The 15,674-nt window shown below is 45.3% G+C and overlaps 1 protein-coding gene across 6 annotated transcripts in view; it reads left to right on the top strand.

Moving 5' to 3' along the window:
• The window catches only part of RBM47 (RNA binding motif protein 47), a 213,254-nt gene that overhangs the window by 88,329 nt on the left and 109,251 nt on the right, over window positions 1-15,674 (top strand). The gene's annotated exons all lie outside the window — the stretch shown is intronic.

Below are 15,674 nucleotides of genomic sequence, written 5' to 3'. Positions count from 1 at the left end.
CTCCCGAGTAGCTGGGGCTGACTACAGGCATGCACCACCACACCTGGCTAATTATTGTATTTTTAGTTGAGACAGGGTTTCACCATGTTGGCCAGTCTGGTCTCAAACTCCTGACCTCAAGTGATCTGCCCACCTCAACCTCCCAAAGTGCTGGGATTACAGGCATGAGCCACCGCACCCAGCCAGAATTTAGTTTTCTAATACTGAAAGAAAACCTTTTTTTTTTTTTTGGTGACTTCATATGATGGTCTTGAGATGAGCACCCCAAAGACCTTGTAAATAGTGGGCGCTGGCACTCAGAACAGCCCATGTGAGATAATGGAGCAGTCTTCCAGACATAAGATCCTAGAATCAGACACTTATTCAAGATTCCCCTCCTGCAATCAGCGGGTAGGAGTTTGCAATGAAAATGCCCCATGCTATGTCCCAGAATGACTCGTTCATTTATCTGTGAAAGCAGAGTCCAAATCTATGTTCATGTTAAATGTGCAGAAAAATAGCATCTTGAGAGTTAATGCCACAGAATGGGCATGATTCCCTAAGCCACATTTGCCTGATTGAGACAGACTTTAACATTTGCAAAACCTCCACGTTATGAGACCCTATAGGTGATAGTATATGATCTGTAGGGATACAAGTAAATCCAGTAACAAACATTTTTTGAGCACCTGCCCTGTGCCAGACTCTGTGCTAGGCTCTGTGTTAGACTCTGTGCTAGGCTCTGTGCTAGATGCAGCATAATTAAGAAGTAATTAGGACAGAAAGGATTGCTGTCCCCACAGGGTTACTTTAGTAGTCACAGAAGATATTAAATAATACATTAACGGAGTAATGAGTGGGCTGATGAAGAATTGTAAGGACTTAAGATATAAAACAAGAAAACCTAGGCTAGCTAGAATGAATCATGCCTGCAATCCCAGCACATAGGGAGGCCAGCGTGAGAGGATCACTTGAGCCCAGGAGTTCAAGACCAACCTGGGCAACATAATGAGACCTGTCTCTACAAAAAATTTTAAACATTGTCATCCCATTCTCTACTGGAAAATAAACAGATTAGCTGGGGGTGCTGGCACACACCCATAGTCCCAGCTACTTGGGAGGCTGCAGTGAGAGAATTGCTTAGGCCTGGGAGGTTGAGGCTACAGTGAGCCAAGATTGCGTCACTGCACTCTAGCCAGGGCAACGGAACAAGACCCTGTCTCGAAAAAATAAATAAATAAAAACGAGGACCTCACATAATCTGAGTCAGGAGGTGACTATCGGGAAGGTTTCTTTTCTTTTCTTTTCTTTTTTTTTTTTTTTGAGGCGGAGTCTCGCTCTGTCGCCCAGGCTGGAGTGCAGTGGCCGGATCTCGGCTCACTGCAAACTCCACCTCCCAGGTTCACGCCATTCTCCTGCCTCAGCCTCCCGAGTAGCTGGGACCACAGGCGCCCGCCACCTCGTCCGGCTAGTTTTTTGTATTTTTTAGTAGAGACGGGTTTTCACTGTGTTAGCCAGGATGGTTTCAATCTCCTGACCTCGTGATCCGCCCGTCTCGGCCTCCCAAAGTGCTGGGATTACAGGCTTGAGCCACCGCGCCCGGCCATGGGAAGGTTTCTTGGAGATTAAATGGCATTCTGAGACCTGGAGGATAGGCAGAGGGGTATGGGGACAGGCGGCAGTGGCTACATCAAACAGCCTGTGCAGGGTCCCAGTGTGGAGAGAGTGTTGAGAGGGGTCAAGGAATAGCATGAGCTATGGGGGGAAAGGGAGGGAGAGTGGCTTCACGTGAACAGGTATTTGTTGTAAAATGAAAACTTAGTCAAATTTCTGGAAGAATCTTTAAAACCTCTTAAAGAGATGAATTTCAGACTGATGATCAGATTTTGTTGTTTTTGTGGTTCAGACAGAAATCTTACCTTGTCTATCAGCACTGTGTCCTAGAGTTAGAGCCCAAGTCTTGCTCCCCTGCTAATCCTTTGAATTTCCCCCAAATCTATGTTCTTAATTTCCCTCACCTACCTCCCCCAGGAAGGTAATCAGCTTCTAGTAAGAGGTGGTTTTCACAGACAATGTGTCCACATTTCTTTTTCTCTGCATCCTTGATGGCATCAGGGAAAGGTGATCATCGACATAGTCAATGTATGTGTATGATTCTCCCACCAAAGGCAGGATTTAAAAAATAATGCTTTAAATAGAATGAACAGAGGCAGCTACTTGGACCAGCTACTTGACTCTACTTGTGCTTTGAGGCCAGTGTGAGATTCTTAGGTTTCAAACCTTAGTGCTCTGTGTTGACATTTTCTTTTTTTTCTTTTTTCTTTTTTTTTTTGAGACGGAGTTTTACTCTCGTTGCCCAGGTTGGAGTGCAGTGGCACCATCTCGGCTCATTGCACCCTCCGCCTCTGGGGTTCAAGCAATTCTCGTGCCTCGGCCTCCCCAGTAGCTGGGATTATAGGCGTGCGCCACCACACTGGCTAATTTTTTGTATTTTTAGTGAACATGGGGTTTTCACCATGTTGGCCAAGTTGGTCTCGAACTCCTGACCTCAGGGAATTCACTCACCTCTGCCTCCCAAAGTGGTGGGATTACAGGCTTGAGCCACCGCACCCAACCTGTGTTGACATTTTCTATCAAGAGAACTGCTGAGCTGGGGCACTTTGGCCAGTTACTGAATTGACAGATGCAGAAATTTACACATGTTCATGTATACACACAAGGAGCCCTAATTCCATGGAATTGGCCTTCTCAAGCTTGCTGGTTTCTTAGTTATGAGTATATTTGATGCTTTTTTTTTTTTTTTTTTTTTTTTTTGAGACAGTCTTGCTCTGTCAGCTTAGGCTGGAATGCAGTGGTGCAATCAGGGCTCACTGCAGCCTTGAACTCCTGGGCTCAAGCAGTTCTCCTGTCTCAGCCTCCTGAGTAGCTGGGCCCAGCTAATTTTTAATTTTTTATAGAGACGAGGTCTTGCTGTGTTTCCCAGGCTGGTCTTGAACTCCTGGGCTCAAGAGATCTGCTTGCCTTAGCCTCCCAGTGCTGGGATTGCAGGTATGACCACTGTGCCTGGCTTGATTCAAAAAAAGTCCAGGTCGGCCGGGCGCGGTGGCTCAAGCCTGTAATCCCAGCACTTTGGGAGGCCGAGACGGGCGGATCACGAGGTCAGGAGATTGAGACCATCCTGGCTAACATGGTGAAACCCCCGTCTCTACTAAAAAATACAAAAAACTAGCCGGGTGAGGTGGCCGGCACCTGTAGTCCCAGCAGGAGGCTGAAGCAGGAGAACGGCGTGAACCCGGGAGGCGGAGCTTGCAGTGAGCCGAGATCCGGCCACTGCACTCCAGCCTGGGCGACAGAGCGAGACTCCGTCTCAAAAAAAAAAAACAAAAAACAAAAAAAGTCCAGGTCATTACCTGACTTTCTTTGAGTTGTTTATTTGTTTTATGACCTTATAAAGAGCTTATTTCACAATACAAAGAATAGAATGAGGATATTATATATGATTTATATCAATAAGTTTGACATTTAGGTTATATGGAAAAATTCCTGGCAAAATATAAATACTGAATCTTAAAGTTAGCTGATTTAAAAAACCAAATAAATAAATAAAATATATAAATTAAAAAACCCAACTTAAGGAAAGAAAAACCTATATAGTTCTGTAACAAATAAGGAAAAAAAAATTAGTAGGGATTTTTTTTCCCCATTCTTCCCCATTTATTATTATTATTATTATTATTATTATTATTAATTTTTTTTTTTTTTTGAGACAGGGTTTCACTCCTGTTACCCAGGCTGGAGTGCAATGGCGCGATCTTGACTCACTGCAACCACTGCCTCCTGGGTTCAAGCAATTGTCCTGCCTCAGCCTCTTGAGTAGCTGGGATTACAGGCATGCACCACCATGCTCGGCTAATTTTGTATTTTTAGTAGAGATGGGGTTTCTCCATGTTGGTCAGGCTGGTCTTGAACTCCTGACCTCAGGTGATCCTCCCACCTCGGCCTCCCAAAGTGCTGGGATTACAGGGGTGAGCCACCGTGCCCAGCCTGTTTGTTTTTTTTGTTGTTGTTTGTTTTGTTTTGTTTTGTTTTTGTTGAGACGGAGTCTTACTATGTTGCCCGGGCTGGAGTGCAGTGGCCAGATCTCAGCTCACTGCAAGCTCCGCCTCCTGGGTTCACGCCATTCTCCTGCCTCAGCCTCCCGAGTAGCTGGGACTACAGGCGCCCGCCACCTCGCCCGGCTAGTTTTTTGTATTTTTTTTAGTAGAGACGGGGTTTCACAGTGTTAGCCAGGATGGTCTCGATCTCCTGACCTCATGATCCGCCCGTCTCGGCCTCCCAAAGTGCTGGGATTACAGGCTTAAGCCACCGCGCCCGGCCTAGCCTGTTTGTTTTTAACAAAGAATTTCAACATTCTTCTTATATTCTTTTGGTTAATTTCTTTTTTAATTTTATTTATTTCATTGACAAGTAATAATTGTACATATTCACAAGGTACATAGTGATGTTTTGAGACATACAATGTGAAGTGTTTAGATTGGGGCCTTGATTTTTCTCAAGCCACAGCAAGCATATTTTCCTTAAGCAACATGGCAACTGAAGTTAGATGATAGGAAAGGTTAGGGGAGGAAATACCACAGGACTCCTGATGGGAACTTTAAGTAAAATAAAAATAGTAAAACATTTGGAGTCCTTACCCTTTTCTACTAATCATAGCCTAGATTTTCATTCCAAGGAAGTTAATAAATTAAGAGGTAGATATTATTTAACCTACAAGTTGAAAATGCAAGTTGCATTTGAAAAGGAGGAATACGTGGCCTGCTGAAATTGTTTCTTTGGCTCTTCATATTTTGGAATTGTAGCTCATTTAGTGAAACCACAGATCTCTTAGAAACAGATTTTCCTAAAATCCCTGTCCTAATAACCTAATAATCACTAGAAGATATATCTTTTTTTTTTTTTGAGATGGAGTCTCACTCTGTCGCCCAGGCTGGCATGCAGTGGCACAATCTTGGTCGACTGTAACCTCTGCCTCTCAAGTTCAAGTGGTTCTCCTGCCTCAGCCTCCCGAGTAGCTGGGATTAATAGGCAATGGCCACCATGCCTGGTTAATTTTTGTATTTTTAGTAGAGACATGTTTCACCATGTTGGCCAGGCTGGTCTTGATCTCCTGACCTCAGGTGATCCACCTGCCTTGGCTTCCCAAAATGATGGGATTACAGGCACAAGCCACCGTGCCTGGCCTAGAAGATGTAGCTTTTGGAAAATGGACTCCTCATCATTTTGTTTCAAGAAGGCAGACTCTAACCCAATTAAGACTTCAGGTAAAACTCATATGGTCCTGTTTGAGGGATGCTTACTAAAGAGCAAATACACCCAAAGGTCAAACAACTGAGTTAAAACACATTGTCTTTTCCTTGGCCAACCACTGGTAGGGAACTGTCACAAAATGACACCAGGCTGCTCAAGGCAATCCCTAAGGGCAGCTTCTAAAAACGAGTTTTCTGCTTCTTCACTTGAAAATGGAAGATTTCTTTTTCCATTACAAGTTATGTGGTACTGTTTATTTTGTACAATGTAACTTTTTACTACAAAGAAGGGGAAAGTGGCCTATAATTTAATTTGATTTAAATTAAATCTACATAGGACCATCATATAAAAGATACTGGGACAAGTGTGTGAGGGATACAAAGATATATCAGACACTATCCTGGCCCCAGCACAGTTTAAGAATGAGCATTTAAACATTTAGTTAATAAGAAACATGGCTGGGCACAGTGGCTCACACCTGTAATCTCAGCACTTTGGGAGGCCAAGGCAGGCAGATCTTTTGAGGTCAGGAGTTTGAAATCAGCCTGGCCAACATGGTGAAACCCTGTCTCTTTTAAAAATACAAAAAAATTAGCTGGGCGTTGTGGTGCATCCCTGTAATCTCAGCTACTTTGGCTGAGGCAGGAGAATCTCTTGAACCCAGGAGGCAGAGGTTGCAGTGAACCAAGACTGTGCCACTGCACTCCAGCCTGGATGACAGAGCAAGACTCCGTCTCAAAACAAAAACAAAAACAAAAACCAAAAAAAAAAGGCTGGGCACCATGGCTTACGCCTGTAATCCCAGCACTTTGGGAAGCCAAGGCAGGCAGATCACGAGGTCAAGAGATCGAGACCATCCTGGCCAATGTAGTGAAACCCCATTTCTACTAAAAATACAAAAATTAGCTGGCCGTGGTTGCGTGTGCCTCTAGTCCCAGCTCCTTGGGAGGCTGGGACAGAAGAATCGCTTGAACCCTGGAGGCGGAGGTTGCAGTGAACTGAGATTGTGCCACTGCACTCCAGTCTGGCGATAGGGTAAGACTCTGTCTCAAAAAAAAGAGAAACAATACCAATAAAACAAGAGTGAATTAATTAGATCAAGGAGCATCATAGATCAAGGAGCATCATACCTCACATATGTAATGGTATATTTGAAAATGCAGTAGAAGTTACTGGATCCCTTTTCTCGTCTGTATCCAGATTTGCCAGGGAGTATATTCACTACCCTCTTGTCTGGACCTCTCCTTTTTCTTTTCTTTTCTTTTTTTTTTTTTGAGACGGAGTCTCGCTCTGTCGCCCGGGCTGGAGTGCAGTGACCGGATCTCAGCTCACTGCAAGCTCCGCCTCCCGGGTTTACGCCATTCTCCTGCCTCAGCCTCCCAAGTAGCTGGGACTACAGGCGCCCGCCACCTCACCCGGCTAGTTTTTTTTGTATTTTTTAGTAGAGACGGGGTTTCACCATGTTAGCCAGGATGGTCTCGATCTCCTGACCTCGTGATCCGCCCGTCTCGGCCTCCCAAAGTGCTGGGATTACAGGCTTGAGCCACCGCGCCCGGCCGACCTCTCCTTTTTCTTTTCTTCTGCCTGAACGCTGATCAAATTCAACATCAGTGTTAATTTAGGTATGGAGCCTGCTGGTATTGAAAACTTATGCAAAAGTAACCCTGAAGTTCTTTGCAGTTTATAAACATAAATGTGTAATTACCACTATGATGCACACTGAAGAACTTTCCAAGACTTGATGTAGCTGGGCATGGTGGCCCACACCTGTAGTCCTAGCTACTTGGGAGGCTGAGGCGTGAGAACCACTTGAGTCCAGGAGTTCGAGGCTGCAGTGAGCTATGATTTATGATTGTGCCATTGTACTCCAGTCTGGGCAAAACAGTGACACCCCATCTGAAAAAAACAGAAGAAAAAAAAAGACTTGTCAGAGTAATTGAGCCAAATTTACACTTAGCCCATTGTGGATACAGACAACCAGTAACTTGACAAAGCCTTCCTGTAAAAGCTAAGATGGTGTTGGGATCTGCCTTCTGGACCCAAACAGATATTTGGAAAAATGGTTTTTGGTAAAGTATAAGAGCAGTGAGTTTAAGGCTAATTCCAAACTTAATGATTTGCCCTTTTAAAATAAGTTCATCAGTCTGGGCAACACAGTGAGATCCTGTCTCTACAAAAAATTTAAAAATTAGGCCAGGTATGGTGGCTCACACCTGGAATCCCAGCACTTTGGGAGGCTGAGGCAGGCAGATTACTTGAACCTAGGAGTTCAAGACCAGCCTGGGCAATGGTGAAACCCTATCTCTACAAAAATTAGCCAGGTGTGGTGGCTTGCACCTGTAGTCCCAGCTACTCAGGAGGCTGAGGGGGGAGGATCACCTGACTCTGAGGCTCAGTTGAGGCTGCAGTGAGCTGAGATAGAGGCATCACACTCCAGTCTTGGAGACAGAGAGAGATTGTCTTAAAAAAAAAAAAAAAAAAAAAAAAAAAAGGCCGGGCGCGGTGGCTCAAGCCTGTAATCCTAGCACTTTGGGAGGCCGAGACGGGCGGATCACGAGGTCAGCAGATCGAGACCATCCGTGGCTACACGGGAAACCCCCGTCTCTACTAAAAAATACAAAAACTAGAGACGGGCGAGGATGGCGGGCGCCTGTAGTCCCAGCTACTCGGGAGGCTGAGCCAGGAGGAAATGGCGGACAACCCGGGAGGCGGAGCTTTGCAGCCTGAGCTGAGAAGCCGGGCCACTGCACATCCCAGCCCTGGGCGGCAGTAGCAAAGACTCCGTCTCAAAAAAAAAAAAAAAAAAAAAAAAAAAAAAAAAAAAGGGCCGGGTCGGTGCTCAAGCTGTATCCCAGCACTATCTGTGGGAGGCAGAGACGGGCGGCTCCGAGGTCAGGAGATCGAGACCATCCTGGCTAACACGGTTAAACCCCGTCTCTACTAAAATATACAAAAATACTAGCCGGCGAGGTGGCGGCGGCCTGTAGTCACAGCTACTCGGGAGGCTGAGGCAGGAGAATGGCGGCAAACCCGGGAGGCGGAGCTTGCAGTGAGCTGAGATCCGCCACTGCACTCCAGCCTTGGTGACAGAGCGAGACTCCGTCTCACAAAAAAAAAAAAAAAAAAAAAAAAAAAAAAAAAAAAGTTGGGCATGGTGGGGCATCCTGAAGCCCCAGCTCTTATGAGGCTGAGGTAGGGGATTGCTTGAGCTATGAGTCAGCTTGCAGTGATCCATAATTATGCATGTACTCCAACCTGGGCAACAGAGTGAGACTCTGTCTAAAAATAAATAAATGACATAAAATAAGTTCATTCATGTGGGCAAAAGTTGCATAGATCTAGTGGTCAGTTACTTTGCCTGTGTGCCCTTTGATGTCCTGCTATTTGCCAAACAAGATAACCTATTTTCAAAACTGAAAACGCAGGCTGGGCACAGATCACTTGAGATCAGGAGTTTGAGACCAGCCTGGCCAACATGGTGAAACCCCCCATCTCTACTAAAAACACGAAAACTTAGCCTGGTGTGGTGGCAGGTGTCTGTAATCCCAGCTACTCAGGAGGCTGAGGCAGGAGAATTGCTTGAACCTGGGAAGCGGAAGTTATAATGAGTCGAGATCGTGCCACTGCTCTCTAACCTGGACGACAGAGCGAGACTCTGTCAACAACAACAACAACAACAACAAAACCAAAAAACGCCAAAAACTGCAAAGGCAGAGAGAGGTGGATATGAGCCATGACTCAGCCAATAACATGGCAGACAAGCAGACAATTGCCTACTAAAGGAGGTCTGTCTACCTAAACGGAAGAGGTCTGTACCTACCATAGAGGAAGAAAAAGAAAATTGTGGGCATCAATAAAGTGTATGTGTCTTTTGGCAGAATAACAGAACAATAATGGCTTTATGCTTTGTAGGATGGTATTTAATGCTCTAGAAAGCAAAGAGAATACTCCAAGGTTATGAAGCCGAAATTGGTAGCTAATGTCAGCGTTGAACCTTGAGGCAAATTTCATGGGTGACACTTAAATGTCAGCCCTGTAGTTTCCAAGAACAAGGTCTTCAAATCAGTCATTAGACATGCATCAAAGTTCTGCCAAGGTGGGGCCTCATCCCAGGCTGCACGTTGGGTAAAGCAGGTTGCCCAGGTGTGTCAGTGGTTACTGCGCCAGGTGCAGACAGTAATAGAATATCTGACATTCACTTCAGCCATGCTCACTGGTTTCTGTGCAGGTATTGCCTGCCAAGAGGTAACAGTATGAGAACAGCCACACTGCTTTCATAAAGAATGACAAAATTTCAGTGTCTGCAAAATAAATGAGGTCCTTTTGAAACTAAGAGCAAGGTCAGCAAAATACAAGGGACACCTCAAGCAAAGAATGAAGTGGGCATTGAAATACCATACCAGAGGCTGGGTGTCGTGGCTCACGCCTGTAATCCCAGCACTCAGAGGCCAAGGTGGGTGGATCACCTGAGGTCAGGAGTTCAAGACCAGCCTGGCCAACATGGTGAAACCCCGTCTCTATGAGGGGGAAAAAAAAATTACAGACCCAGGCACGGTGGCTCATGCCTGTAATCCCAGCACTTTGAGAGGTCAAGGTGGGCGGATCATGAGGTCAGGAGTTCAAGACCAACCTGGCCAACATGGTGAAACCCCGTCTCTACTTAAAATACAAAAAGTAGCCAGGGTTGGTGGCAGGCTCCGGTAATCCTAGCTACTCGGTAGACTGAGGCAGGAGAATCGATTGCCGCAGGAGGCAGAGGTTGCAGTGAGCCGAAATCTCCCTACTGCACTCCAGCCTGGGTGACAGAACAAGACTTGATCTAAAAAAAGAAAGAAAAAAAAAGAAAGGAAAGGAGAAAAAAAAAAAAAAGAAATAACATACCAGGCTGGCGTGAAAAGGTGCTGAACACAAACTGGGTCTTTCAATCTAGGCATGTCGGTACCCACTGATTTTTGTTCATCTGTACCTGTGTAATCAGAGTGTTTCTTGGAATCTTAAAATATTGGAGTTATAAGGAACTCTAGAGGTCGTGAAGAAAATAATAATGATAATTTACATTTACTGAGGGTTCACTATATGCCAGCCATAAGGAAGTCTTTTACTTGCGTTATCAGTTTTACTTGTATAGCCTCATTTGATCTCTTCCATAATCTCTAAAGAAGGGGCTAGGATTTCCATTTTGCCAATAAGAAAACAGACTTAAAAGACAACAGGGAACTCACACGAGGTCATACAGTTCATGCATGGCAGAGCTGGCTCACATACCTACGTCAGTCTGAGGCGAGTTTGCATTTTTTAACTACCAGCTCCTTAGAGGGCCGAGGGATTCTCAGGAAAAGGTATGTCCATCCACACTCTGACCAGGTCCCCAGGAGTTCGCTAACTCATAGTTCAGTGAAAATGACCAAAGGATGTATTGAAAATCATGGAACCTACACCCTGAAATTTTAGCTATATGCAGTGTAATATGCAATTATACAACGTATTGGTGGGTTCTATTTTGGCCTCAAGTTCCCCCATCACTAAGGAACTTGCTGTAACACTTAACCTGGGTGGTTAAGGACACAGTGCAGATTCCAGCTGCTCTGCTGTCCCATGAACTGTTTTTTCTCTGGGGCATCTTCTTGTGTTTCAAGTTTCAATCATTTGGTGAATTTTTAAAAATTACCAGGCTAGGCATGGTGGCCTAGACCTGTAATCCCAGCACTGTGGGTGGCTGAGGTGGGAGAATCACTTGAGCCCAAGAGTTCAAGACCAGCCTAGGCAACATAGTGAGACCCCATCTCTAAAAAAAAATAAATTAAAAAAAATTAGCCAGGTGCCAGGCACGGTGGCTCATGCCTGTAATCCCAGCACTTTGGGAGGCCAAGGCAGGTGGATCACCTGAGGTTGGGAGTTTGAGAGCAGCCTGACCAACACGGAGAAACCCCGTCTCTACTAAAAATACAAAATTAGCCAGGCATGGTGGCGCATGCCTGTAATCCCAGCCACTCGGGATGCTGAGGCAGGAGAATCACTTTAACCTGGAAGGCAGAGGTTGCAGTGAGTCTAGATCATGCCATTGCACTCCAACCTGGGCAACAATAGTGAAACTCCATCTCAAAAAAAAAAAAGAAAAAATTTGCTAGGCATGGTGGCACCTACCTGTAGTCCCAGTTACTGGGGAAAGGAATGGCAAGGGTCTAGGGTGCAAGAATCACCTGAGCCCAGGAGGTCAAGGCTATAGTGAGCTATGTTTTTGCTACTGCGCTCTAGCCTGGGTGACAAACTGAGATCCTGTCTCAAAAAATAAAAATAAGACAAATCAATTCACAGGTAGCACTTACTGAGACACTGATTTAATTGGTCTGAAGGGGAGCCCAGGAATCAGTATTTTTAAAAAACATATAGATAATCTCTGGTGTAAACTTTTGCTTATTGGCCTGGTGAATGTCTTTGTATTGCTCTTTCCTACCTGAAAGCATTTTTTTTTTTTTGAGACAGAGTCTTGCTCTGTTGCCCAGGCTGGAGTGCAGTGGTGCGGTCTCAGCTCACTGCAACCTCTGTCTCCCGGGTTCAAGTGACTCACCTGCCTCAGCCTCCCAAGTAGCTAGGATTACAGGCGTGCGCCACCACACCCAGCTAATTTTTGTATTTTCAGAAGAGATGGGGTTTCACCATGTTGGCCAGGTTGGTCTTGAACTCCTGACCTCAGGTGAACCGCCCACCTTGGCCTCCCAGAGTGCTGGGATTGCAGGTGTGAGCCACTGCATCTGGCCTCAGAGAGCATAATCTGTATTCCCTAGCAGTTATTTTTATTGTTGTTTTTCTTACGGTCTTCAAAGATGTAATGGGCTTTGAAATCCTTTGGCTCCTAGGAAGAAACTATTACTGCTTGGTGGAGTCCTGTCTGAAAATGAATTCTCTGTTTACACTGCCCCGTTCATTCCCTGTCCTGTGAACTACAGATTCTCCTTATAACTCTGCTCAGAATAGAAAGCTTAATTACTCTACCCCGAAAATCTTGCAGATTGCAAGAGGCTATAAGCTACTGGTATAGCCTAAAGATCAAGGGATCTTGTGTGGTGTTATGACAACTACTTCTATTTATATGTGATGTTCACTTTAAATATACACAGACATATTTGTACATTAGTGGAAGGGGGTCTCAAAAATCTCTTCTGACCTTTAATTAGACTCAAATAAGATAAGAAGGGGTAAAGACATTGATGTATGGGCCAGGTGTCTCAAAAAAAAAAAAAAATATATATATATATATATATATATATTTAAAAAGGAAAAAAAATTAAAAAAAAAAAAAAAAAAAGGCCAGGAATGGTGGCTCACACCTGTAATCCCAGCACTTGGGAGGCCGAGGCGGGTGGATCATGAGATCATGAGATCAAGACCATCCTGGCCAACATGGTGAAACCCCACCTCTACTAAAATATAAAAAATTAGCTGGGTGTGGTGGCATACGCCTGTAGTCCCAGCTACTTGGGAGGCTGGGGCAGGGGAATCACTTGAACTCGGGAGGTGGAAGTTGTAATGAGCCGAGATCGCTCCCCTGCACTCCAGCCTGGTTACAGAGCAAGACTCTGTCTCAAAAAAATAAAAATAAACTGCCGGGCGCGGTGGCTCATGCCTGTAATCCCAGCAGTTTGGGAGGCTCAGGCAGGCAGATCATGAGGTCAGGAGATCAAGACCATCCTGGCTAACACGGTGAAACCCCATCTCTACTAAAAATACAAAAAATTAGCCAGACGTGGTAGCGGGCGCCTGTAGTCCCAGCTACTTAAGAGGCTGAGGCAGGAGAATGGCGTGAACCCGAGAGGTAGAGGTTGCAGTGAGCCGAGACTGCGCCACTGCACTCCTGTCTGGGCGACAGAGCAAGACTGCATCTTAAAAAAAAAAAGATTAAAAAAAAAAGAGATTTATGTATGGCAAAACCAACGCTGGGAGTTCAGGCCCCACAGAATACCCAGGTCTAGAACTCCTGTCTTTGGAAGCTAATTATCTTTTCTCCTCACCCTCTGCCTCACTTAATGATGTCTTTCATGGCCTTTCCTCTTCATTCGCACTACCACCTTCCTAGGTGAAGTCATAATTTTAATTCCTAAATTATTGCACTAGCCAGGGGAGGAGGAAAAAACTGTAAGAAACCACATCAAAATGTCATCTGTGGCTGGTAGACATCTGATTTTAATCTTTTTTGTATCTGCTTTTCTGAAATTTATACATTTTACATAATAAACAAGTTTTATTTTCCTAAAGGAAAAACACACATCATCACTGGCATAGACTTCACCCTGATCTGAGCACATGTCCATTATACGACCCATCTGTGCCTAGCTATCAGAGTTGCCTTTCTAAAATGTGTTCTCCAGGCTCCTGCTTAAACCCTCCAGGGTGTCCTGGAATTTCAAAGTCATAACCCAGACCCACCCTTCCGCCTATCCCCTTATCTCCAACCACACCCAACCCAACCCTCTCTGCTTGGCAGGCCAGCATCCTCCTTGTCCTAGGACCAGGGGAACTCCATTCAGCTCCTTCGTGGCTACTCTCCTCTACACAGAGAACCCCATACTCTTTGTCCTTTCCCCTTTACCTCTCCAGATGTTATCCTTTGAAGCTCAGCTAGCCTACGGCCAGACCACCCTGATCACTCCCGATCTCATCTGAAGCTCAGCTCAACTCCTTCCTTCTCCAGGTCACCTTTGTCACCTTTTTTTATCTGCGTCAGGAATGGCAAACAGGTTTCGTTTTATGTAAACCAAGTCCATGCCACTGAAAATGGTTGCATAGAGAATTCTATTTTATTTATTTATTACAGAGTCTTACCCTGTCACCCAGGCTGGAGCGCACTGCTGCGATCATGGTTCACTGTAGCCTCTACATCCGGGGCTTAAACAGTCCTCCTGCCTCAGTTTCCTATGTAGCTGGGACTGCAGGCATGCACCACCATGCCCAGTTAATTTTGTTTGCTTTTTGTAGAGAGAGGTCTCACTATGTTGCCCAGGCTGGTCTCCAACTCCTGGGCTCCAACTCCTTTGGCCTCCCAAGATGCTAGGGTGGCAGGTGTGAGCCACCATGCCTGGCCTTACATGGAGAATTCTGAAAGCCTGCCCATGTTCAGAGGAAAAGGAGTCCTGTGACTATAGTGGTTTTTGCCATAGGCACAAGAAGGAAAAGTGACAGAATGAATGTGATATATTTTTCATCCAGATTTATAATAATTCTTTTAGACCTCTGATGTCCAGTATGGAAGTCCCTGGCCACACATGGCTATTTAAATTTAGATTAAAAAGAAGAAAAATAGGGCCAGGCGGGATGGCTCATGCCTGTAATCCCAGCACTTTGGGAGGCCAAGACAGGTGGATCACAAGGTCAGGAGTTCGAGACCAGCCTGGCCAGTATGGTGAAACCCTATCTCTACTAAAAATACAAAACTTAGCTGGGCGCGGTGATGTGCGCCTGTAGTCCCAGCTACTCAGGAGGGGGAGACAGGAGAATCGCTTGAAACCGGGAGGCAGAGGTTGCAGTGAGCCGAGGTCAAGCCACTGCATTCCAGCCTGTGCGACAGAGCGAGACTCCATCTCAAAAAAAAAGAAGAAAAATAATAATTTAAGTTAATTAAAATTAAATACAGAAGATTCTCCACCTAGAATGTTTAAACTTCATGATTGGCCAGGCATGGTGGCTCACATCTGTAATCCCAGCACTTTGGGAGGCTGAGGTGGGTGAATCACCTGAGGTCAGGAAGCCTGGCCAACATGGTAAAAACCCCATCTCTAATAAAAATGCAAAAATTAGCCAGGTGTGGTGGCATACGCCTGTAATCCCAGCTCCTCAGGAGGCTGAGACAGTGAGACTCCATCTCAAAAAAAAAAAAAAAAAAAGGAATCTAATATCCTTAAAATCCATCATGAAGTTTGTTTATTTACTTTTACTTTATTTATTTTTTAGATGGAGTCTTGCTGTATTGCCCAGACTGGAGTGCAGTAGCGCAATCTCAGCTCACTGCAACCTCCACCTTCTGGGTTCAAGCAATTCTCCTGTCTCAGCCTCCCAAGTAGCTGGGATTACAGGTGTGTGCCACCACACCTGGCTAATTTTTGTATTTTTAGTAGGGAGAGGGTTTTGCCATGTTGGCCAGACTGCTCTCGAACTCTTCAGGTGATCTGTCCACCTTGGCCTCCCAAAATGCTGGGATTATAGGTGTAAGCCACCATGCCCAGCCTTAGATGCTTTTTTTTTTTTTTTTTTTTTTTTTTTTGTGACGGAATCTCCCTCTGTCACCCATGCTGGAGTGCAGTGGCGCTATCTTGGCTCACTGCACCTCTGCCTCCCAGGTTCAAGTATTCTCCTGCCTCAACCTTCTGAGTAGCTGGGCTTACAGGCATGTGCCA

This window comes from Rhinopithecus roxellana, chromosome 2 (assembly GCF_007565055.1).
Source record: "Rhinopithecus roxellana isolate Shanxi Qingling chromosome 2, ASM756505v1, whole genome shotgun sequence".
Classification (NCBI taxonomy): domain Eukaryota; kingdom Metazoa; phylum Chordata; class Mammalia; order Primates; family Cercopithecidae; genus Rhinopithecus; species Rhinopithecus roxellana.
Note: the sequence above shows the minus strand (reverse complement) of the source record. Positions and strands in the feature narration are given on the sequence as shown.